Raw genomic sequence first — 24,938 nt, forward strand, 5'->3', positions numbered from 1 at the left:
AGTATATACGTAGCATTCATGGATCTACGCTCAGCGTTTGATCTCGTCCCCCGCTCACTGTTATGGAATACCATAGGGCAAATGGGCGTCCCGGAAGAATTGCTGTCTAACCTTATAAAACTTTATACAGACAATTTTGCAAAAATAAGATGGGGAAGAAATGGTGAACTCACCCAAGCCATCCCAGTTAGACGGGGGGTACAACAAGGGTGCGTGCTGGCCCCGACCCTTTTTTCTTTATTTGTAAATGATATCCCCCCTTTTTTGGCACAGTGTAACCATGATTCCCCTAAATTATGCAATGAAGTAATTACAGCGCTGCTTTTCGCAGACGATACAATTTTAATATCCCAAACTCCCAAAGGCTTACAAAACTTAATAAATCAATTTGATAGTTATTGCGAAAAGAAGGGGCTAGAAATTAATTCAAGTAAAACTAAATACATGGCCATTAACCCTCCAAAATCTTTTAAGAAAAATCTGGCTCTAAACAACACAAAACTTGAATACGTGGAATCATTTGATTACCTGGGCATCAGGTTTGATAGTAAATTGTCCTGGTTAAATCAGCTAGAAAAAAGTAGATTGATACTAAAACAGAACTCCCTCCCCATTTTAAAAATCCATGGAAGGAGTACTTCAAAAGCCATAACTCCTGCGATTGAAGTGTTTAAAGCTAAAGCACAATCTGCGGCCCTATATGGTGCCGAGATCTGGGGGCCTTATGCTAATCAAACATTTCATATTGTGGAGAATATGTTCTGCAGGCGGTTGTTAAGGCTACCAATACGAACACCTTTAGTACCCGTTTTTCTAGATATAAACTTAAAACGTACAGACTATCTATGTTGGTTGAGGCCACTGATTTACTGGGTAAGAATATGGTCCACCCCGGAACTCGCAGACTATAGAGCGGGATTGTTGGAAATCATGGAATTGGACACTTACAACTCAATCAAGTGGCTGAGACATATATCTGCATGGCTTACTAAATTGGGTCTCTCACACTTCTGGAAAAACCCAACATCTATGCAACCTAACTGTAAAGATCAGGTAAAATCTGCTTTCTGGTATTATATGAACACTAATATACATGATCATGTCACAGGTTCACTAACAATTAAGTTTTTGCAATTTAAGGATATCCCCATATTTGAGCAATTTATGGATGAAGTGGAACCACCTCTGGCTAAAACTATGTATCTTCAATTTAGGTACGGGGTTCTACAAATAAACGCCAATACTTCCCGGTGGGGAAATTCTAATCCTAACAGAAATGATACATTTTGCAAACTGTGTGACCTGAAGCAAAGGGAAGATGAGGCACATATCCTTTTTTTTGTCCATTGTATAAAGCTCAACGTACAAAATGGATTAAACCCCTTTGTAAAAATTTGGGTATACGTTCATATAAAGAGGCGGAAAGATTACTTAGATCATCGACTATTAGCCTGATAATTTTTGGAGTCAGTCGATTCCTTCTCAGTATCTGCTTGATAAGAAAAAAGTATGGTTTTAAAACATAGATACTAAGTTCTTTTAATTCTGGCTTTTAATTATTTATAAATTTTACTCAACTGTTTTTAATATGAGGTCTGTAAATTCCCTTAAATGTAAAATGTAATGTTTCTCTTCTGAATTTCAAACAATCTAATGTGAATTGTAAACAATTGGATCTGTATGGGGACTGTACATTCATTTGCACTGTATTTTCCTAAATAGATGTAATTTTGTTTTTATGAATTATGTTAAAAATGTATTTTTATGCTGGCTTTATGGCAAAATGCCGAATAAAAGCTTTACAACCGCAATAAACTGTAATAAAGACCACAAACCTGTATGTAAGAGGCCAGGCCTCAGAGATGCGTTTAGAGCACCTCGAGACGATACCCTGTTGTCTGATTTGACGTGTTCAGCTCCTTTGGAATAAACTCCTGTTTCCTGCCTTCCAGTCTCCAGCGCCTGCCTCTTTCTTTGATAATTTCGAGTGGTATGAGAGGTCCATGGTCGTTCCAATCTCCAGGATGGTTAAGGGGAGGAAACAGCCCCAAATGATTACCTGTCAGTCTCTCAGTGTTCGCCAAGAGCCCACCTGAAAGGTACCAATGGACCGCCTCAGGTCCTGGGCTGGGTCACTCTAGCAGGCCTTATCCAGGCAGGGCCTTTTCCAAGGGCGTTCCCTGTGGGATGGAGAGCACCAGCTTCATTACCAACTCCTATCACGCTTGCCTCAGACTCTCTGATCCACAATGATCATTCTGGCTCAGGCAGTCTTCCAACATATCCCATCATCTGCCAGGAATGCTATGGATGAGCATCCAACTAGAGGACACATCGAAGAGTTTGGCTCAGTGAGCTAATCACTCTCTGTATTTTGCAGTGTTCAAAAGGTCAAAGGCTCGAATTTCAGCAAAAGCGACTCACCCTTAAAGCTTTCTGAGGTGGGTAAATTGAGCAGAATACATTGAGAAATTGTAGCATCTGTAATTTACAACACTTAGAAGCATTAGCCGTGTGGTATTTAGCAGTTCATAAAAAAATAAGTTCTCATATCTTTCAGTAGTTCACATGCACTAGGTGAGGAGCAGAACACCGCAATCTAATGGGTGTTAACAAGAGGTTACATTGCACCCTGTTCACATTTACTCTCTTAATAATGACATATACACCAAAGACCTGGTTACAGCATTCAGCTGTATAACGACTCTCAGGAGGGACCCAGTGCTTCATTTGTCGCAGTGGCTGCAGATGGTGGGCACCAGCACTTATGTTTTGGGAAAAGTGGACTGGGTTTTGAGGTCTGATAAACGAGGCAATGGGTTCGGTCAGGATTCTTTATTTGAAACAAGAAATGTATTGTTCTTAAATTAAAACGCAAAACTAGCCTAAATTGGGGGCCACAACATATTTATTTTCAGATTTTGAGCAAGAGAGAGAAAAGTAGAAAAGGGAGAAAGAACAAGCATTTACAATGCAATGGTCTCGGCATTCTTAAAGTTAGAGCTATTGGCATTGCTCATGACATTATTTTTATTTATGTTTTTTTTTAAAAACATAAATAAATGGAATTGCCATTTACAATGCCAATAGCTTAATCGCTCGCAAATGCGAGACCTATTGCATTTGCCCCACACACAGAACCACACACACAGAGCCACACACAGGGAACAGAGGCCAGAAAAAACGCTCAGAACGAGGGAACAGGGGGCAGAAAAGCAAGCACACCGAGGGGGCAGGGGAGCACGCACAGCAAGGGGGCAGGGGAGCAAGCACAGCGAGGGGGCAGGGGAGCAAGCACAGCGAGGCGGCAGGGGAGCAAGCACAGCGAGGCGGCAGGGGAGCAAGCACAGCCAGGGGAGCAAGCACAGCCAGGGGGAAGGGGAGGGGAGCAAGCACAGCCAGGGGAGCAAGCACAGCCACGGGGCAGGGGAGCAAGCACAGCCAGGGGGCAGGGGAGCAAGCACAGCGAGGGGGCAGGGGGTGGCAGAAAAGCAAGCACAACGAGGGAACAGGCGCATTAACAACTGGGATAGGTGCATACAATTCACCCGCAGGTAGGAGGGGGGCGCACACCTCGTGAACAGCTAAAGTGGAAGCACACAGTGCATGAGCAGCAACAGTAAAAAAAAAAAAATGCCACTGTCATTTACAATCCCAATAGCTTAATCTCTTGCAAATACGAGACCTATTGCATTTGCACCACACCCACACACACGGAGCCACACACACACACACACACACACACACACACACACACACACACACAGCGAAAGAGACACACACACACCCTCACCCCGGGGACTCTCCTTCTATATTTGGCCTCGGCCTCGGGAAAGGTGACAAGTTAAACACACATTTTAAAGAGATGTTTATTGCTTTTTCATCGTGGTTATTTTGGGGGTGCTTCTTCACCCCGGCCCCCCTCCTCCCTTACACCACGCATTCCGGCGCCTATGCTTCAAAGCCCCGCACCCAAACACGAGCATCGTCAACAGTTAAAAGTAGACCCAGCCCGCGCCACACCTGCGCTATACGATCCTCGCAGCGCCTGCCAATACAGTCAGCGCTAGGAGGCCGCACTAACTGCAGAAGAGCAGCTTACAAATATTAATACAGCATCTGAGAAACTTTGTTTTTATTTTCAACTAAAACATGAACCTTATGTCCAAACTGCCCTCTTGTAACTCGGGCGGAGCTTTGAATCGAAACCTCCTTTCATAAAGCTAGGCACCACATGGGCGACTTCCTGCTCGCTCCGCGGGGAGCACAAAGGACCCAGAGGCCGGACCCGCCCAGGTGATTAGCACGCTACTACTGCTAGGCTTGAACAAGCTCATTGAAGAAAAAAAAACACAAAGCCAACAAGAGTCCAGGAGGCGAGGCAAAAAGTGGACGCAAAAAAACCCCATTGTGTTAACCGTGCCCACAAACGTGACGGGTGATTGATGTTTTGTAGCTGTGAAAACAACAGGTGTTGCCCTTACTTGGCTCCTGATGCTCATGTTATCGACCTAGGAGTAGTGAAAGGCTAGATCGGCTCGGCCTGCTTTCGAAGCTAGCGACGCCAGGTTTACACAAATGACGGGCTGTCCCTAAACACTGGGCCCACCTGCGGTGCCCTATTCCGTTTAACTTGGTCGAAGTTCCAACGACCATCCTCCCAGCGGCACCTCCATTACATATCTGTTTCCCTTGTTTGTGAGTGCCACCGCCTACAACTGCCTCCCCCCACTGTTTACATTTTCCGCGTGCTTCCTTCCTCTCCATTCTTTCATTGTGGACAGTTCTGACCTTCCGGCCCCTCCTAACTTCCGTGACCTGTGACCCTCCCCCCTCCATGTACCCAGCATTTTTTACATTGTTGGGTATCCCCACTCACCCCGCCCCGTCTTCATTCCCCGGGGTCATCTCCCATTCAATGCGCTGACTTCACCCATTCAGCCCAAATTTGTTGCATTGTCCCCTGGCATAGACCCGTGTGCCACAGCTCTTGCTATGGTCCACTCCCTGTGCCCTTTATTTTATTTGCTGGACTGTGCCCCTGTTGCTTACAGTGAGCCCTGGCACACCCTGCCCCCAGCCCTTGCCATGGTCCACTCTCTGTGCCCGCCTCATCAATGCGCCTGCCCCTGCCCCTGCCCGCCGGCGCTTACCCTCGCCTAAGCGGGGAGCCGCGCACAGCCGCCGAGCCGAGGGGATGTGAGGCCTCCAGGAAGGAGTCTTAATGAGGGGTCTGGGTGGTGGTTGGCAGAGCTGAGAGAACCTGCCTCAGGGGGAGGAAGAGCGAGGCCATGAGAAGGGGGGAGGGGGTGTGGGAGGAGGACCAATCAGCCCTGTGCTTGCAGCTGTCCCCGGCTGGCGTCCCACAGCCCCCAGGCATCTTCCAACTTAAAGCCGACTGCACTGAAAGTTCTCTCGGCTGCAGCCGCTATAAATTGAAGCATTCGCCCCACTCACCCTTACACAATTAACCCCGCCCATCGCTCAATGCGTCACCTGGGCAGAAACCCTTCCGGTGTCTTGATTACAAAAAACGAGCAACAATAATTACCATTCTTCTAACACAAAACATCGAAGCAGGCGATCTTTTTGCCCCGTCATGCTCCCTGGGGCCGGCTTTGGTTCCGCACAGCCTCGGTAGCGACTTTCAAAACTGACCTGAAAGTCCTTCTCCTCCAACCCCCCCACACACACACACACGTTATTGAGGACACTGCAATCAGCTCCTTGCACAGACACCCACACTACCTCAACCTTTTACTGCCATGTGCCTCTTGTTCATACTCTTGTTTGTGTTCTTTCATGTGATTTTTGTAAATATTTACTTTTTGTAACTTCTTAACCTCGTACCTACTTTGGTAGTGTTTGTTAATTTGAAACCATCTGTAACATCCATGTAACGAAAGGACATATTTATATTGCAAAGCGCTGTAGCACCTTTGGGGAATGTCCGCTCTATATACATTTGAATAAATAAGAGAAGTACCGAAAATAAAATGTAAATTTAACCAAGAAATGAAGCCCGTAGACTGTGAAAAAGTTTAACTGCAGGAGAGGAAGGAATGAGACATAAGTCAAAGTGAAAAAAGTGAAATAAATAGAAGTGAAAGAAGATGAACGAAAGAAACAAAGGCACAGAGGGGGAAAAGAAAAACAGAAGGCAAAAAAGATAAACGAGGTGTTGGAAGAGATAAGTGAGAGAAAAGGAAAAGCTCAAGAAAAAGAAAATGGTTTGGCTTTTTTTTCAACAATACAAATTATCATTAATAGACACCGCGCTGATATGGCAGGTGTTGCAAGAGTGCAAGCTTCTCTGAGTAACACCTCACAACTGGACGCAACTATGAAGTGCCCCCATTCATGAGTGACCAATGTAGCGTTCAAAGGTGGAACCATTCTGACCTCAGGGAAGGGTAGGCAATCTACATACCGTTTGTTGGCTTGACCAGTTACTACGATCCAGCATCACACAGAAACGAGACACGCGTTTGTTGATCCAGAAGGCAGCGCAGGGTCTCGCTGACCCCCGCAGCACTTGTCCTCGAGTGCACACACGCAACGATAGTGCAACTCCGCAAGCATGGCCTGCTTACAAACGCAGCCATGACCAGCGGCGATTCACGTATCACTGTAAACAATGTGCACTAATATCTTTCTCTTTTACCTGCGGGTGACTCACGGAGCTCTCCTTCTCGAACTCGCCTGAAACCGAACTAAACAAATAACGTAAACAAGCAAAGTGCCCCCCCCCCCATATATCCCGACCTGCTCCGCGCTAGAACTGCTGCACGCGCACCAGCGCGAGACACCACAAAAACGATCCCGTTCCCCAGGTTCAGGCATGAGTAGTGCACGAGGTGGGAGCCCACGAGACGTCACAGTGAGCGTGCACACCAGCTGAAGAGGATCGCTTGAGAAGACAAGGAGCCTGATGCCGAGACTGACCTGCTGCAGAGGGAGAGGGACACGCTGAAAGAGCATGGTGAGTGGGGGGGGGAATGTGTGTCTGCGTGTGTCTGGGTGTGCGGTGTGGGGCTTAGTTGTAGTGGGGAGGGGGTGTGTGTGTGTGTCTCTGTGCGCTTGTATGTGTGTGTGTGCACGCACGCGATTGAGAGGCGAGAGGCTGACTGGCTGTGTACAGTTGGAGCAAGAGATGTGCACGGCGGGGTGGGGGGTGCGCGTCCACGAGGTGCAATCGGCGCTCGTGCCCCGGTCTGTCTCCCTTGAGGAGCAACTCGGCTGCAATAGGTCTCGAAGCCGAGACCTAAAAATGGAGAAAATCATAGGAAAAATGCAACAAAGGGAAAAAGCATGGATGGAAAGGAACCTGCAAGAGTGACAAAGAGAGAGAAAGTGCAAGATGGTGGTAGAAACATGCAAGAAATTGAATCTAAAGTGACTATAAGATGAAGAGGAAGAACTTGTGAAAAAAGTTACTTACTTTCACATTGTGATTGTGTAAACCATAAATCTTTGAGTTTCACCTGAACTACCAAATTCTATCCTCCCTACCCTCAGCCAGATTATGTAAGATTAGAATCAGAACTTTTTCGATGTTTCCTCCAGATGCCAAATACACCTACAGAGAGGTTCATTTTTACAGCTTACTTGGGGTTCTCCATTTGACAGACAGCTGTCGCTACTACGGGTCAAACTATTGTGCAATGTATTCTAAAAAGATCTACCTTCAATATTTACATTTTAGGGTTGGTGGCTGGTTTTGAACATTTAAGTAGATCTTGTTTTAATTTTTTTTTAATTACATGTATTTACACTAGTGTTGGGACAGTCAACACTTGTGGAGATGATTACAGAGGAGCCTGAAAAACTTCAAGAAAATCACACAAGATTTAAAGTATTGGTTGTGAGTAGTTGTCAAAACATTTGGTTATTTTACGAGCTATGAAGCTAAATCCCTTATGTTGTAAAGTCCCACTGACTCAAAAGTAGGAACTAGACAGCAAAAGAAACAGAGTGAAGGCTCAGCCCATCTAGGATAGTTCATGGCCTTTTGTCAGTTATTATGCATACAAGCCACTGGGAAAGCTTCTCTGATTTCCCCAGTTTTAAAAGAATACATAAGGTAAAGTCAATTGCTTGTCATTGGATGACTGCATCCTGTGAGCCAACAGGCACCATACAACAGTTATTTGTAACTTTGTGCCTCTAACTGCTAGAAACCCATTTGAAGTCAGCGGTGAACCCTGATCAACGATCATTAGCTTCATAGCCTTGTAAGACCTGTTACTATGCTGTATTGTGTAACAAAGATACAACACCGAAGGCCAACTTTAATATCCTTGCATAATAGAAACGTGTTGACAGTACTAAACTGACTGGGCAAGCAAACGAACTTTGAGGTTTTGAAATTGTAATTTGTAACTTTTTCAAGATTCATAAATCTCCATGTGATGATCGTAGTGTTAGTGCGATGTAGAGGATGTACAAATCAATATATGTCCCATCTAAATCATATGCCGCATTTTTTTAATGAAATCTGGCAAAGGCATACAGTAGACAAAATGTTGTGTACTGTCCAATTATTCTAGAAAAGAAAGTTCTTACACTATGTAGACAAACAGAAGATAAACAATTATGCAGAACAGAAGAAAACAGGACTTCTGCATTCATAATGCATATGTTACCACATTACTGCAAAAGCAAACTACCCTCTTTTGAAAGGGGGAGGTTTCCTGGGCAGCTGGTACCTTGTAAAGGCCTGTAGGACTGACATAGAGTTATTCATGTGTTAAGCTATAGATTCTGTATTACAAAAGACCTTTCTCTCACTGCAGCCTGTACAGTTTCGCATACATAAAGTGGCATTTCAGGAAAGATGTGAATTGGATGCAGGGCAATGGGATTACCTTTTCAGAGAGACAACTGGCTCCATTTCTCAGCTCTTCTTTCGTCCTACCGAGCTACAAAGGCAAAAGGATTTAAAATTAAATCCGTGTGACAGTGGACAATGACCTTAAATACAGCAACATTTGTATCTATGTATAAAATGCATTGATATAATACACAGAATTTTCATTTTTTATGTGATACAGGTTGTCATACAGCATCACTTATCTACAACGAATACATGTGTGTGTGTGTGTGTGTGTATATATATCAAGCAGTTCTTTCACGGAATTTGTCAATTCTTTGAATGTTAACGAATTCAATCTACACCTAACAAGTCAGTGGTCAAGAGACCGCCTTGAGTTTCTGGATTTGAAATTGAAGGTTGAAAACAATAGATTAGAAAGTTTACTTTTCAGAAAAACCCCAGCAGGAAATAGTATCCTTCATGCGCTAAGTTGCCATCCACGTTCGCTCATCAATAGCATTCCGGTGGGCGAACTGCTTCGTGCAAAAAGAAACTGCAGCACCGAACAAAGTTTTTTGGTTGAAGAAGCGATTATGACCGAAAGATTCCTCGCTAGAGGGTATTCATCAAAAGTAATCAACAAAGCGAAGTCTTCGGTAGCGGAAAGACCTAGAGAAGCCTTATTGGCAGAAAAAGAAAAAGTAGATCTATCTATAGAAAATGCTGAAAATACTTGTTTTATTACGACTTACAGCAATCAGGCATATAAGATTTGGAAAGGTTTGGAAAAATTGTGGCCAATCTTACATACTGATCCTGATATAGCTAAGTGTGTCAATGTATCCCCTCAAGTCACTTTTAGGAGAGCAAAGTCATTGAAAGATCTTTTATGTAGGGCAGTAGAACCACCTAAAGCAAGAATCCTGAGAATACAAGGCTTTTACACATGTAGAAAATGCAAAGCGTGCAAAAACAGTAAAAATATGAAAGAAGTGCAATTATCACCTCACTATCAACCATATCGTATCTCAGAACACACATCCTGCAATACTGAGTTTGCAGTGTATGCAGTGTTTTGCCCATGTAAAAAGGCATACATTGGCAGCACAATTCATAAGGCCAAGATTAGAATCTTAGAACATCTACGAGCAATCAAGAATGGTGACAAGCAATATCCAATTGCTCGTCATTTCCAAAGCCATCACGAACAAAACACAAATCTGTTAAGTTTCTGTGTTCTTGATATGATCAAATTCAGTGAAAGAGGAGGGAATAGGGTACAGTGTCTACGCCGCCTAGAATAAAGGCTTATCATTCAGTATCGAACGCTAGTCCCAATTGGTCATAACTGCGACGAAGAACTGGCAGTACACCTAGGCTACAATTTCAACCAGTAAGATTAGTGATAACTTATAGTCTACAGTAGGGAAGACTTTTTAATGGCATGAGAGTCTAAATAGAGAAAGGAACTAGATGAATAAAAAAGTCTTTTAGAGGTTTCTGAAGTATATTCCCCATGAGATAAGTGTATATTTATGAAATAACATGCTCGTATTTTAGCTTATTATGGATTATTTGTTTGTTAGTGTTTAGGTTTTCACATTGTTTGTATTATTTTGTTTTTTTCAACAGGCCATCCGAACATGGTGACATGAAGAAACGTGAAAGAGTAACAGCATCTGCATTGAGTGATGTTTATATGTGAACTTTTGATTCAATAGGAAGATATTTATCAGCCTACTAGGGCAATGATGAAAGTAAGACGTATTGTCCATTAGATTATTGTTTGGTCCGACTGAGTTTTGGGTTGTTTGGCCCCGCAGTTCAACATGAATTAGATAGCCATTGAAGTTTGTCGCGGCTAATAAAGTTTTGTTTAGATTTTAAAAAAGCCCACTTGGGCAGGATGAAAGAACGGGGCTGTCAGACCGCGGAAGAAGGAGGTGTGTTGTATTGCTTAAATGCACTGGCAAGGTATTTAGTCGGATACTCGTGATTGAAGTAACGAGTAAATATTATTGATGACAGGTCTTCTAAATTGAAATGTATTGTTTACACATGAAATTGAATTTTCTGTTTTGCAGCATTATTCAGACAACTTATGATATTATGCATTGTTTATTTTTTTATGTATTGTTTATTTTTTGTCATTTCTGTCACTATTGTGAACACACAAAAAACGAAAGTCTGTTGTCACTGTTAATGAATACTTGGTTTACCACATGTTTTTTAAGACCAATCAGTAACAACCAAGGGCACTCGTGATCAAGAGACGACTGTCTCGAAACGCGTTGAGTGGAGTGTTGTCATTTTTCTGTAAAGAATAAAATACTGCTTTAGCAAGAGTTCGTGGGTGCTGTTTTTCAAGTTGGCCAAGTGAAGAATACTACAGCGTTTGGAATTATATATATATATATATATATATATATATATATACATATATATACATATATATACATATATATACATATATATACATATATATGGCACAAAGAACTTTTGGGTCGGCGATTCATCTTTCCTGTGCTTATTGGATGTTTTGGATGAAAACAGCAATATATATATATATATATTTATATATATATATTCCCAAAACAAAGAGCTCCTTCAGGTCGCGTGGGCACCGTGGGAGGTGGCGCATACGCCAGGGGAGCACACCAGTAGTAAATTTCCAATACACTAAGGAATTCGAATGCCATGCGCTCTCAGCAAACAAAAAACCGCCAGCTCAAATCCATATTTAAGGGTGTTTATTCAGCAACAACATGTTTCGGCTTGTGGAAAACCTTGTTCACGTTACCAAAGTGACAAACAAACAAGCCTAATAAAGTTGCCGGTTAGTCGGGTTAAACATAGAAAGAGGTCTGTTCTTAGTTTCGAACAACAGTTTTGGCCGCCATGTTTGAATGTGCAAATAATATAACTGCAAATTGCGAATGACAGAAAATGATAATTCTGCATGAATAAAACATTTAATTGTCTTCAAAAGATACTATTTACATTATCTACATTTTGAATGACACTGCAAGTAACTCATGTGTTGTGTTTACCTGAATTTCATTGTAACCGCAACATGTACATAAGTCTGCATCTGATAATTGCAAATACAGACATGATGCTATCGCTGTGGATGCAAAGGGAAATATAAGCGGAAATATCAGTATGGCTCATATGGATGCCCTTATATGTCAATACAGAGGATTGCCAAGATCGTGATTACAGATTGTCGGGTCGTCAGTTATTACGTAAAATACTCGATGACAGACCCTTTATTGTATCCATCTTCCCCATAGATCTACACTACGTATCATATCATGTTGGTTGATACAGGTGAGGTATGATGTAGATGATGAATGCCCGACATCATGAATTGTCAAAAAAATGTGCACTCTAATGATGCCGGTTACCATGGTGATGCGGCAATTCAACAAGTAAATGCATGAGAGTTGTGGACTTGCACCATAAGTGGTACTTCACCATGGCAGACAAATTTGCAAGAATACATACAACTGTAATGTCCATGTACATACATGTTGTGAAAAACTTGAGGTTATGGCAGACCTGGAACTGTGAACTTTGATACACCTGCTGTAAAAGGTGCTGTCTTCCTATCCTCTTAAGTTCAACCCATGTTTGACAGTGCAGATGTGTTCATGGAGACAAAAAATGAGAAGAAGAAGATGGGTTGCCCGTGCAGAGTGAGTGAAGTGAGTGGGACCCTTTTACTTTCCTCTCCTGAAAATAAAATATAAAAATAAAAAGCCACATTACTAAGCAATTAAAACCATAAAGACACATGAACAACTGTTGGTACATACTTTCATGGGGAAGAGTAATATTAGAGAAATCTGGAACAAAGGAAATCAGGTGGTCATTACTCTACTGACGTGCAGATACTCGTAAGTTAGATTCTATGGATGTGTGTGTGTCAGATATTAGTTCTCTTTGAGATGTATTGATAGCTCCTCATCCTGGTTGAGACCCCCGGGTGTCTAGTTCGAAAGTCCACTATCCATTTGGATTCTCTCTGTCTCAGTTTGAGTGTCCTATTTCCCCCTCTAGGGTTTCTAACTGTTTGTTCGAGAATCACATATTTTAACAATGAAGCATTAGAAAAGTGAACATCTTTAAAACGATGTGCCACTGGGTATTTTTCATCACAGTGAATGAGTGCCCTGTAATGTTCAAGCACACGTTTTTTAGCTGGTAGGGTGGTACTGCCAATGTACCACTTATCACACGGGCAAATCAGCGCATAGATGACGAATGTGGTGCAACGTGTTAAAAACTGTTTGATGTCCTTAGTGACCCTATTGTACAAGACTTTGTTGGTAAATGCACGGTTCTTCAGGCTTTACAGTGTCCACATGGGAAAAAACTTATGAGTCCATGTTCATGTCCCGTGGAGTACTTTTTAAAAAAAAACTTTATTTTCAATTTTGCAAGTACAAACAGTGCCCCCCCGCCCCACCTCCAACCCCTAGGCATCGTTAAAAAACATTTGATTGCAGATAGACAGACTCATTATGGCACATCGCTGGTGAGGACAAAATCTGACTAATACGTAAGTTCATGTGGTAGTATATCGTAAAACAGTATATTATGGACATCTAGAAGGAAGATCGGCCAGGCCACACCCCGCACATCTTACAATCAGCCCATCAATGATCCTCACTCTTCTCCCCCTTAGATTCTGATCCGTGAGCTGAAAATAGTTTGCCGCTGCTCCCCTCTGAGTCACTATGTGATGACTGTCTGTCTACAATGAGACCCGCTATACACATGGTGCGTCACGCTAACAAATCATCCTGTAATTTTTAATCCTTCCTAGTAGCTTGCATGTGTGTTTCTTCTGCAAGGGTCCATTCCCTTACGTCTTTAAGCCACATTTTCGCCTCAGGGGCCCTCTGCCCCATCCAAGTGTCCCGTGGAGTACTTAGTAATGTCACTATGTACGAGCTTATCTCTCAGATTTTTGCCTTTTCTATATGTGACACTAGGTCTCTTGGGTAAAAATTCTCCAATGACATTGTCACATTGTAAAATGTGCCAATCCTTGGAGCGTATACCATAAATGTTTGTAGAATCTGCACTGTATGTCATAATGAGCCGGGTGTTGTTCTCATTGTTATCCTTCTCAACCTCTTTGTCCAAAAGAGTTTGTGTTCTGGGTATCGTATCTGCTCTCTCCTTTGCCTTGCGCAGTACCCAGTTTGGATAACCCCTGATTTTGAAACAGTCAATCATTTCCCTGCATTTTAGTTGGTATGCTGTTTTGGTGTTGCAGTTTCTTTTGGCCCTCAGCAGCTCTCCATATGGAATGCTCTATTTGAGAGTTTCAGGATGGCTGCTGAGGGCATGAAAAATGCTGTTCCCTGCCGTGTTTTTTCTGAAGAGTGTGGTGAGCAGTTGATTTTCTCTGATGTCAATGTTGACATCAAGATATTCAACTGAGGTCTTACTGAACTGACCCGTAAATACTATGTTTTTGTCATTTATATTGAGATTGTCAATTAATTTTCTAGCCTCTAGTTCGCTACCCATCCAGATGACGAATAAAATCGTCAATGTATCGCCACCATGTGGTGACGTGCTGAAGGTGCCCTGCATAGGTAGTGCCAGTAAAGATCTCATGCTCCGGGTAACCCATGAAAAGGTTTGCGAAACTGGGAGCAAAGCACGAACCCATCGCGGTACCAACCACTTGTCTATGCGAGACGCCATCAAACAGGAAGGTGTTATTAGACAGACAAAATTCCATCATGCTTATGAGCATCTTGCGGTGTTCCCTAAATCTGAGCAGCCTTTTTATTGAGGAAATAATTGGTGTCTTTATTGTAACTGGGTAGATTCATCACCCAGTCACGGAGGTAGTGGTCCACATATTTAGATACATGTTCAGATACACTGCCCCTAGAAGAGACAATGGGACGACCGGTGGATTAACAGGATCCTTATGCAACTTAGGCAGTAGGTATAAAACTGGAAGTACAGGGTGATCGTTTTTCAAGTATCTGAATTCCTCCCATTCAAGTATTCCTTTGTCCTTCCAGGTTTCTAACCTGTTCCAAATATCTAGGAAACCATTGTTGTAAATCTCTGTCGAAATGGGAACGTAGTATTTATGGTCACCTAATTGTCATGGTGTGCTTCCACAATGTATTTCTCTCTATCCATAATGACAACATTGCCACCCTTGTCGGCAGGACGGATGACAATGTTGTCATCTTCCATCAAACTCTTCAGTGCTGTCCTTTGAAGATAAGTGAGATTGTTCCGAGAAGGCTTTTGATCGGGTTTCCTGGGACTATCTATGGTGTGTCTCAAAAAGAGTGGGATTTGGGGAGGGATTTGTTAATGCAATAAAAACACTCTATAGGAACCCGGTAGCTGCTGTAAGGGTAAACTCTGGGTTAACTAGGGAGATTCAAATTAAGAGGGGGACAAGACAGGGGTGCCCGTGCTCCTCTTTGTTGTTTGCTATGTACTTGGACCCCTTGATTTGGAGGATGGAAAGAAATGAAGACATAGCTCCACTGATTACGCATAGGGGGGAATGCAAGATACTTGCTTATGCCGATGATGTGGCAGTTCTTACATCAACACCCACGGAGGCTATCCGAAATGTGGAAATAGAGGCAAAAAGCTTTGGAAGGGTTTCAGGCTACTCCCTGAATACTAATAAAACGCAAATAATTAAGAATAATAATGCAGTATGTCATGATCATAGGGTTGTCAACGTACAAACAGGCGTTTATCTTGGTATTACAATTACCTCAGAACTGGACAAGGTGGTGGAATTGAATATAGTCCCTATTATAGCTAAGGTTCGAAGGGACCTAGACAGGTTGCATAACCTCCACCTCTCAATAGTTGGTAGAACAAACATTATCAAGATGCTAGTGTTACCAAAGTTTTTATATATATTCAGGGCAATCCCATTGATGTTTGACAACTCCTGGTTTAAAAAGTTAGAAGTCATGATTAATAGGTTTATATGGTCTAAAGGTCGTCAGTTATTACGTAAAATACTTGATTACAGACCCTTTATTGTATCCATCTTCCCCATAGATCTACACTACGTATCATATCATGTTGGTTGATAGAGGTGAGGTATGATGTAGAAACTAAAGAGGAGAAATTTCCAAATGGTGGGAGGCCATCTCTTTACAAAATGACATCGATAAAGAGATGGTTCCCAGGGGCCTAAGTATTTTCACTACACCTACATACGAGGTCCCCAACCCCGCCATGCTAACCGAATGGTCTGAGAACTCTACATTAAGTTCAAGAAAAATGTTGGAGATCCTTGTAAAATATGCGTGGATCGACAGGGACATATTATTGAAACAAATACAAGACAGCATGGAAGAATTGAAAAAAAGAGTCTGATACAGATACAGTGGAAAAACTAATCAACATCATGAACGATAGCTTACAAAAATATGAGGAGGATATCAAGGCAAGAAAAGAAAAGAAATTGGACAGAGACTACAATGACTATGAGAGTGGAAGGATCTTAACCTTTAGCCGAAAATATGACCATCTCTATAACACCAAAGACAATTCTGCAGCGGCATCTGGTGAACACAAACAAAATCAACAGACTACACTCTGTATCACCAGTGAATCTGAATCAGATGTCTCAATGAAAGGAATAACTAATCTCGACAAATCTCAACGTCCGTGAATTTTTTAGACGAATATTGTCATCTGCGCCGGAGCAGACGGACGATCAAGGAGACTCCGGCACCACAAACAAGGGTACAGAGAGGCAGAGGCCGTGGAAGAGGCCAATCAAACTTAGAAACTCAAGAAGAAGACTGCAGCAGAGGTGGCAAAAGCGGCAAGGCAAGGGGCGGCATGGGAAACAACAAACGACGCCCAAGAAGGGGACGATAATGGATACAGAAATTGTAAATAAAACCATAGTAAATCTCTCGAGCAGGGCAATAACTGACAAAGAAAAAATGACTATGCTTGGGACTCTCGTTCTGTCCATCAATGCCATTTAATTACCCTGAATCAAGAATAGATCTTTACAAATTTATTCGAAAATTAAAACTTAATAAATGGCATAAACTGAAACGGTTGGGTGGGCCAATAAGAGATAAAAACACCTGTGAATGACAGTTCTATCAGTCTCAATATTTGTGATGCGGACACTCTTGCGGACATGATACAACTTGAACAGGGTGATGAATTTAATCAAGATATTGGTAACAACCCGACAAGCCCATATGTATGGGAAACACTCAGATCCTACTAGATGCAGGTGAGACCATAGATAGTAGTGCAGGTGCAGGCTTTAAAACCTAAGTCCGAATTTTTTCCTCTTCTTCCACACAATTCAATAGGCACATTTCATGATAGTGTCAGTAAAAATCTCTGTACTTATAGACACAAGAAGAACAACTACAGGGACAGAGAGACAATCTCACTTATCTTCAAAGGACAGCACTGAAGAGTTTGATGGAAGATGACAACATTGTCATCCGTCCTGCCGACAAGGGTGGCAATGTTGTCATTATGGATAGAGAGAAATACATTGTGGAAGCACACATACAATTAGGTGACCATAAATACTACATTCCCATTTCGACAGAGATTTACAACAATGGTTTCCTAGATATTTGGAACAGGTTAGAAACCTGGAAGGACAAAAGAATACTTGAATGGGAGGAATTCAGATACTTGAAAAACGATCACCCTGTACTTCCAGTTTTATTCCTACTGCCTAAGTTGCATAAGGATCCTGTTAATCCACTGGGTCGTCCCATTGTCTCTTCTAGGGGCAGTGTATCTGAACATGTATCTAAATATGTGGACCACTACCTCCGTGACTGGGTGATGAATCTACCCAGTTACATTAAAGACACCAAAGGCTTTCTAACTAAACTGCAGAAGATAGAATGGGATACAGACAACCTATTAATAACTTTGGATGTCCAATCATTATATTCCATCATAGACCACCAGCAGGGTTTAGAAGCATGCAATTATTTCCTCAATAAAAGACCGCTCAGATTTAGGGAAAACAGCAAGATGCTCATAAGCATGATGGAATTTTGTCTGTCTAATAACATCTTCTTGTTTGATGGAGTCCTGCATAGACAAGTGGTTGGTACCGGGACGGGTTCGTGCTTTGCTCCCAGTTTCGCGAACCTTTTCATGGGTTACTGGGAGCATGAGATCTTTACCGGCCCTACCTATGCAGGGCACCTTCAGCACGTCACCACATGGTGGCGATACATTGACGATTTATTTGTCATCTGGAGGGGTAGCAAACTAGAGGCTAGAACATTCATTGACAAACTCAATATAAATGACAAAAACATAGTACTTACGGGTCATATCAGTAAGACCTCAGTTGAATATCTTGATGTCAAGATTGAAATCAGAGAAAATCAACTGCTCACCACACTCTTCAGAAAAAGCACGGCAGGGAACAGCATTCTTCATGCCCTCAACAGCCATCCTGAAACTCTCAAATGGAGCATTCCATATGGAGAGCTGCCGAGGGCCAAAAGGAACTGCAACACCGAAACAGTATACAAACTAGAATGCAGGGAAATGATTGACTGTTTCAAAATCAGGGGTTATCCAAACTGGGTACTGCGCAAGGCAAAGGAGAGAGAGATACAATACCCAGAACACAAACTCTTTTGGACAAAGAGGTTGAGGAGGATAACAATGAGAACAACACCCGGCTCATTATGACATACAGTGCAGATTCTAAAAAGATTTATGGTATACTCTCCAAGGATTGGGACATTTTACAATGTGACAATGCCATTGGAGAATTTTAACCAAGAGACCTAGTATCACATATAGAAAAGGCACAAATCTGAGAGATATGCTCGTACATAGTGACATCACTAAGTACTCCACGGGACATGAACATGGACTCAAGGGTTTTTTCCCCACGTGGACATTGTAAAGCCTGTAAGAACAGTGCATTTACCAACAAAGTCTTGTACAATAGGGTCACTAAGGACATTTTTTATTTATTTATTTTTATTTATTCAATTTATATAGCGCGTTATCACCAATAGGTCTCTAAGCGCTTGTACTTGGAAAGACCGCACATTACAGAAACAGGCAACCAGATTATATCACACCCCATGCATCTCGAAAGAGCACCGTTTTTAACATCCGCCTAAACGGCAGTAGATTAGACTCCTTCCGAAGGCAGAGTGGCAGATTGTTCCAAGCTGCTGGAAGAGTGGTCGGAAAGGCACGTCCGCGGAGGGTGGGCAGGCTGTAGCAAGGGCTAACCAAAAGAGTGTCCTCAGACGAGCGCAGAGTCCTCCTAGGGGTGTACTGCAACAATCTGGCTTTGATGTAGCTAGGCGCATTGCCATAAACTGCCTTATGCGCGAAGCATAGGCCTTTGATTATTATCCTCTCCCTAATGGGGAGCCAATGTAGTTGGCACAGGAGAGGAGAGGCATGCGTGCTCCTGGGTTTTCCAAAAATCAATCTAGCGGCATCATTCATGACTATTTGCAGTCTTGAGAGTTGTTGCTGGGGAAGCCCGACATAGAGGGCGTTCCCGTAATCCAAACGTCCTAAGATAATTGCGGACACCACACTCCTTAAGGTAGAAAAGGACAACAGTTGGAAAAAATTTCGCAGTTGCCTAAGGAGGCGGACGCATCTGCCCACCACAGAGGACACTGATTCTTCATAGATAGGTTACCATAAATGTGGATGCCCAGACTTTTCACCACGCCTGCTGGTACTGGAGTCCTACCCAACTCCTTGGACCAGAAGCGATCGTTCCACGGGTTGCCCGAGATGGTAATAGGCAACACTTCGGTCTTCTCTGGATTAATCTTCAAGGAGTTGGGGGACATCCAGTTACTTGTAAACTTTAAGATGTTATGCAGCCTGGCTTGGGCTCCTGATGAGTCCTCAATTTGGATGATGATCTGTGTGTCGTCAGCATAGTTGATCTGACAATCCATCTGATTGAGAGCTGAAATCAATGGCTGCAAATATATGTTAACAAGCACTGGCGTTGCCAATAGGTCTCGCAGTAGGAAAGTTGGAGCTATTGGTTTTGTAAATGACACTTTATATTTATGTTTTCTGATTTACAATGCCAATACTTTTAACTTTAGCATATGTGACACTTTTAGTATTTGTAATGTCACATGTTTTGTATTATTCTAATCATAGGAGAAAGGATCACTTGTCCTGCTCAACCTTAGGTATGCAGGACTAGCGGAGGGTGTCCCAGTAAAAAGATCCTCATGCACGTGATGGGTATGGTGGTTTCTGAAGCGGTATATCTTGGTTCTCCGCTTATGGATCACGTGTGTGCATAATCATTAGGTCTATTAGGTTATGCAGCCTCCACCAGGAGGTTTTTACCCAAGGTTGGTGCAGTAGTGAGCCAGAGATAAAGAATTTGTTAAAAAACCCAAAGGCCAGGAGTTCGAAATTTTATTTTGTCTGGTTTTGGGTCTGGTAAACTCTATTGTAGTGCATCTTGTTAACTGGATAATGAGTAGTAGTTGCACTCAGAGTAGCAAAAAATGAAAGGTAGTGGGGTGGTTAAAAGTAGGTCGACATGTTTCTGCCTCAGTTGCCTGGATTCTAGGACTTACGGGCATTCATCAGGACCGTTAGTGAAATAACGTGAAAGAGTATAAATAAGGTGCTCAAAAGTGAAAGAAAAGGTTATTAACCTGTTCCTATGTTGTGGAGGTCTTATGGTACCTGTAATGAGTAAACACAGAGTTTGCAACACACATACAGGGAGGGAGATATGGGGGGACACACACCAAGCAGAAATCTGCTTCACGTTTCTATCTGTTGATAGATACTAAACAACTAAAAAATGGCAATACTTTACAAGACCGGTTTTCAATCATGGCAATGTCAACTCTCTCTTATCCTTTCCTTACTCATGCAACAGACTGCAGCATGCTTATAAGTGAAAGGACATGCATGTATTAGCATAATGTCGTGAATCTATATTGAGTTTGTTTGACAATTTGTGTGGGCTTCTAGCGTTACTATCGGCAGTGATTGTGCCTATTGATCATTTTGTGAGTCACTCGTCGTGTTGTAAAAATCATTCAAGTGACATAGTGATTAAGGCAGATTTAACTTATCAGTGCCTATTAATCCTTTGTGGCAGGATTGTATGCGAGTACTTTTGAAGACACATACATCCTGAATCAAACCAACAACCCTTATCACCACTGTATACTGTTTTGGAAACGATACATTGATGATATTTTTGTCATCTGGAAAGGGGATCAAAAGGATTTATCAGAATTCCATACTTGGCTCAATCAAAAGGACGACTGCCTAAAGTTCACTTATTGTGCAGACAAAAAAAGCATTGATTTCTTAGACGTAACCGTCTACGCTGAGGCTAACACTCTCCAGACACGGACCTTCTTCAAGACGACTGCAAAAAACAGCCTTTTGTCTTTTAACAGCTTCCACCCACGACCCTTACGAGAGAACCTACCATAAAGCCAGTTCCTCAGGTTACGGCGGAATTTCAGCAATACTTCAGAATATAAATCACAAGCTAATGACCTCTGTAAAAAACTAGAGGCCCGAGATTACCCGAAAAAGATCATTGCCAACTGTAAAAAACGTGCTAGGAATCAAAACAGAGATGCACTCCTTGAAAACACACCAAGGATACCCCCCGAAGAAATTCTAACATGTGTCACCACGTACAGTTCTATGACTAATAACATAAAAAAGATTGTCAGTAAGAATAGGCGTATATTGACATCAGGCAACCTCACTTGGCCAAAACCAAGATTTGCAAATAAGAGGAGCAGGAATCTTAAAGATAATCTAGTCCACGCGAGACCAGCCCCAAGAATACCCAGAGAACACGTAACTCTGTGGGGCAACCCACAAGTGACAGGCCATTACCCGTGTGGCTCCTGTTCTGTCTGTAGTCTCACAAAACCAACAAAAGAACTACAACTCCTACCAAACTTCAAATGGACTTTAAACAGCCACACGAACTGTAATACTGCCCATGTAGTTTACATGATTACATGGCCGTGCAAAATGAATTACATTGGGATGACGTGCAGGAGAGCAAAGCAAAGACTATGTGAGCACAGGAGCAATGTAAAATGCAAAAAGAGCACTACTAAGATGGCCACCCACTATCTAGAGAAAGGCCACACTGTACTTGATCTGCAATGGGTGATTCTCGAAACCTTACCAAACAAAGACCACAATGCTGAAAAAATCCTCTTTGAAAAAGAGCAAAGATGGGTACACAGACTCAGAACTGACAGCGAAGGACTGAATGATAATATACCCTGGCTCTCTCTGGCAAGGAAATGACCATCCTGAAGTGAGTCCCTCGCTAGTCCTTCCTGTGTTATCACATGACCTTGATCACCTTCGGAATATACCTTATCTACAAATATGAGATTTCACTGAATCGGTATTCACTTGTCTACAGGATCATCACAGGTTCCATGTTACAATACCTCTCAAGTGAAGACCAACCCAGGTGTACTCCTCAAGACTTTCTGAGGCCCACCATTGTAATACCGTCCACAAAAAGATCAACTATAGTTGCACTCACAAAACCAAAAATCAGTGAAGTTTATAAATCATTTTACAGACAATTACAAGGTTAGGATTTATTGCGTAACCACCACGTAACCAGAACCATCCGTCTCACTGAAAGCATGCACTGCCATAGAAGTTAAAGAACTCCCATGGCACCTATGACAGCTTAACGCAACCAATAGAATGTTGCCAACCAATGCACTTGCCGCCTACCCAATATAGTTCCATACCCTACACACAACTCGGCGACAACGTCTAAATCAATGTAAATGTCGTCGATTAATAATGTAGCGTTAATACAACTATAGAGTCACTTAAGGCTTATATTCATCTCGCAATTACCACGTTACTAGATCGATCCCTTTAATTGAGGATAATGCGCTACCATAGAGGTTAATCAACCTTCATGGTCCTGGAGACAACGTGAGTAGCTCAACAGGAAAGTACCAACAACGTAATCACCGCCCATTGAAAAACGACCCGGAAGCAACACGAACTGCTTCCGGTTCGGTAAGAGCAGAGCAGCGCACACAGGCAAGCTGAGGAACGGGCGCAAAAGGTAGCGAGACAACAGACCCGAACGCGCCTTCCAAGAAAACGCAAGTATACAGTAGCGCCTCTCCTAACAACTCTGTATCTTTCTCCCTGACCCTCTCCCCTCTCTAGCCCATTCCAAGAGCTCTATCAACCGAAGGGAGTGTGCATAACTAATGCGCGAGGTAAATTCTGTAAAACCAGCCTTAAATCGAATTTCTTGTTCGTGTCGCCACCGAGACCACTCACAGTACACGAACAGACACGCTGAGTCTGTCTTAATCACGATGTGGCAAGAATAAACCTCACATCACAACGAGTGACTCACAAAGGATTAATAGGCACTGATAAGTTAAATCTGCCTTAATCACTATGTCACTTGAATGATTTTTACAACACGACGAGTGACTCACAAAATGATCAATAGGCACAATCACTGCCGATAGTAACGCTAGAAGCCCACACAAATTGTCAAACAAACTCAATATAGATTCACGACATTATGCTAATACATGCATGTCCTTTCACTTATAAGCATGCTGCAGTCTGTTGCATGAGTAAGGAAAGCATAAGAGAGAGTTGACATTGCCATGATTGAAAACCGGTCTTGTAAAGTATTGCCATTTTTTAGTTGTTTAGTATCTATCAACAGATAGAAATGTGAAGCAGATTTCTGCTTGGTGTGTGTCCCCCCATATCTCCCTCCCTGTATGTGTGTTGCAAACTCTGTGTTTACTCATTACTGGTACCATAAGACCTCCACAACATAGGAACAGGTTAATAACCTTTTCTTTCACTTTTGAGCACCTTATTTATACTCTTTCACGTTATTTCACTAACGGTCCTGATGAATGCCCGTAAGTCCTAGAATCCAGGCAACTGAGGCAGAAACATGTCGCCTACTTTTAACCACCCCCACTACCTTTCATTTTTTGCTACTCTGAGTGCAACTACTACTCATTATCGGGGTAACAAGATGCACTACAATAGAGTTTACCAGACCCAAAACCAGACAAAATAAAATTTCGAACTCCTGGCCTTTGGGTTTTTTAACAAATTCTTTATCTCTGGCTCACTACTGCACCAACCTATGGTAAGAACCTCCTGGTGGAGGCTGCATAACCTAATAGACCTAATGATTATGCACACACGTGATCCGTAAGCGGAGAACAAAGATATACCGCTTCAGAGACCACCATACCCATCACGTGCATGAGGGTCTTTTTACTAGGACACCGTCCGCTAGTCCTGCATACCCAAGGTTGAGCAGGACAAGTGATCCTTTCTCCTTTGTTTAGAATATATCTATTTGGAAAGTGAATGGATCAACATTCCATCTCCCCCACTTTTGATTAGAAGACATGTTTTGTATTGCCTTTACTTAGATGTATTGATATTACAATTAACATTGGCTTTTAATTTTTTAAAGTAATTAATACTTAAATAAAAGTGATTGTAATTTTTAATGGCAATAGCTTAAACTTTTGTAAATAACTGTTGTGAAGATTATGTTCAGTGACTAAAATCCAAGAACAGAAGTGAAATATTAACATTTTTGTGACATTTGCAATAAAGCTTCAAACATTGAGAGAACATATTTGAACCAGTGATGCTGTGGTAGTGCTGAGTGATGCTGTGGTGGTGCTGAGTGATGCTGTGGTGCCCCTGAGTGATGCTGTGGTGGAGCGATAGATAGATCGACAGAGTGACGGCGGTAGATAGATAAACGGAGTGAGGGCGATAGATAGATAGACAGTGAGGGCGATAGATAGAGTGAGGGCGATAGATAGATAGATTGATAGAGAGTGAGGGGGATAGAGAGATAGAATGAGGGCAATAGATAGATAGAGTGAGGGGAATAGATAGAGTGAGGGCGACAGATGTGTGTGTTTGTGTGTGTGCGGTTGTGTGTGGTTGTGTGTGTAGTTGTTTCAGTGGTTGTATGTGTGGGTGGTTGTATGTGTGGGTGGTTGTATGTGTGAGTGGTTGTATGTGTGAGTGGTTGTATGCGTGTATG

General features: G+C 42.4%; 1 protein-coding gene across 3 annotated transcripts in view; it reads right to left on the bottom strand.

The window, feature by feature from the left end:
* Positions 1–24,938, bottom strand: part of ZNF646 (zinc finger protein 646) — a 202,114-nt gene that overhangs the window by 82,976 nt on the left and 94,200 nt on the right. For 2 of the 3 annotated variants that reach the window (XM_086932036.1, XM_086932037.1), the window contains exon 2: positions 8,868–8,921. The gene's annotated coding sequence lies outside the window, so the exon portion shown is untranslated. Of the gene's footprint in view, positions 1–1,835; positions 2,181–8,867; positions 8,922–24,938 lie in introns of those variants that run through there. The other variant, XM_086932038.1, reaches the window with a different exon arrangement.

This window comes from Lissotriton vulgaris, chromosome 7 (assembly GCF_964263255.1).
Source record: "Lissotriton vulgaris chromosome 7, aLisVul1.2, whole genome shotgun sequence".
Lineage (NCBI taxonomy): Eukaryota > Metazoa > Chordata > Amphibia > Caudata > Salamandridae > Lissotriton > Lissotriton vulgaris.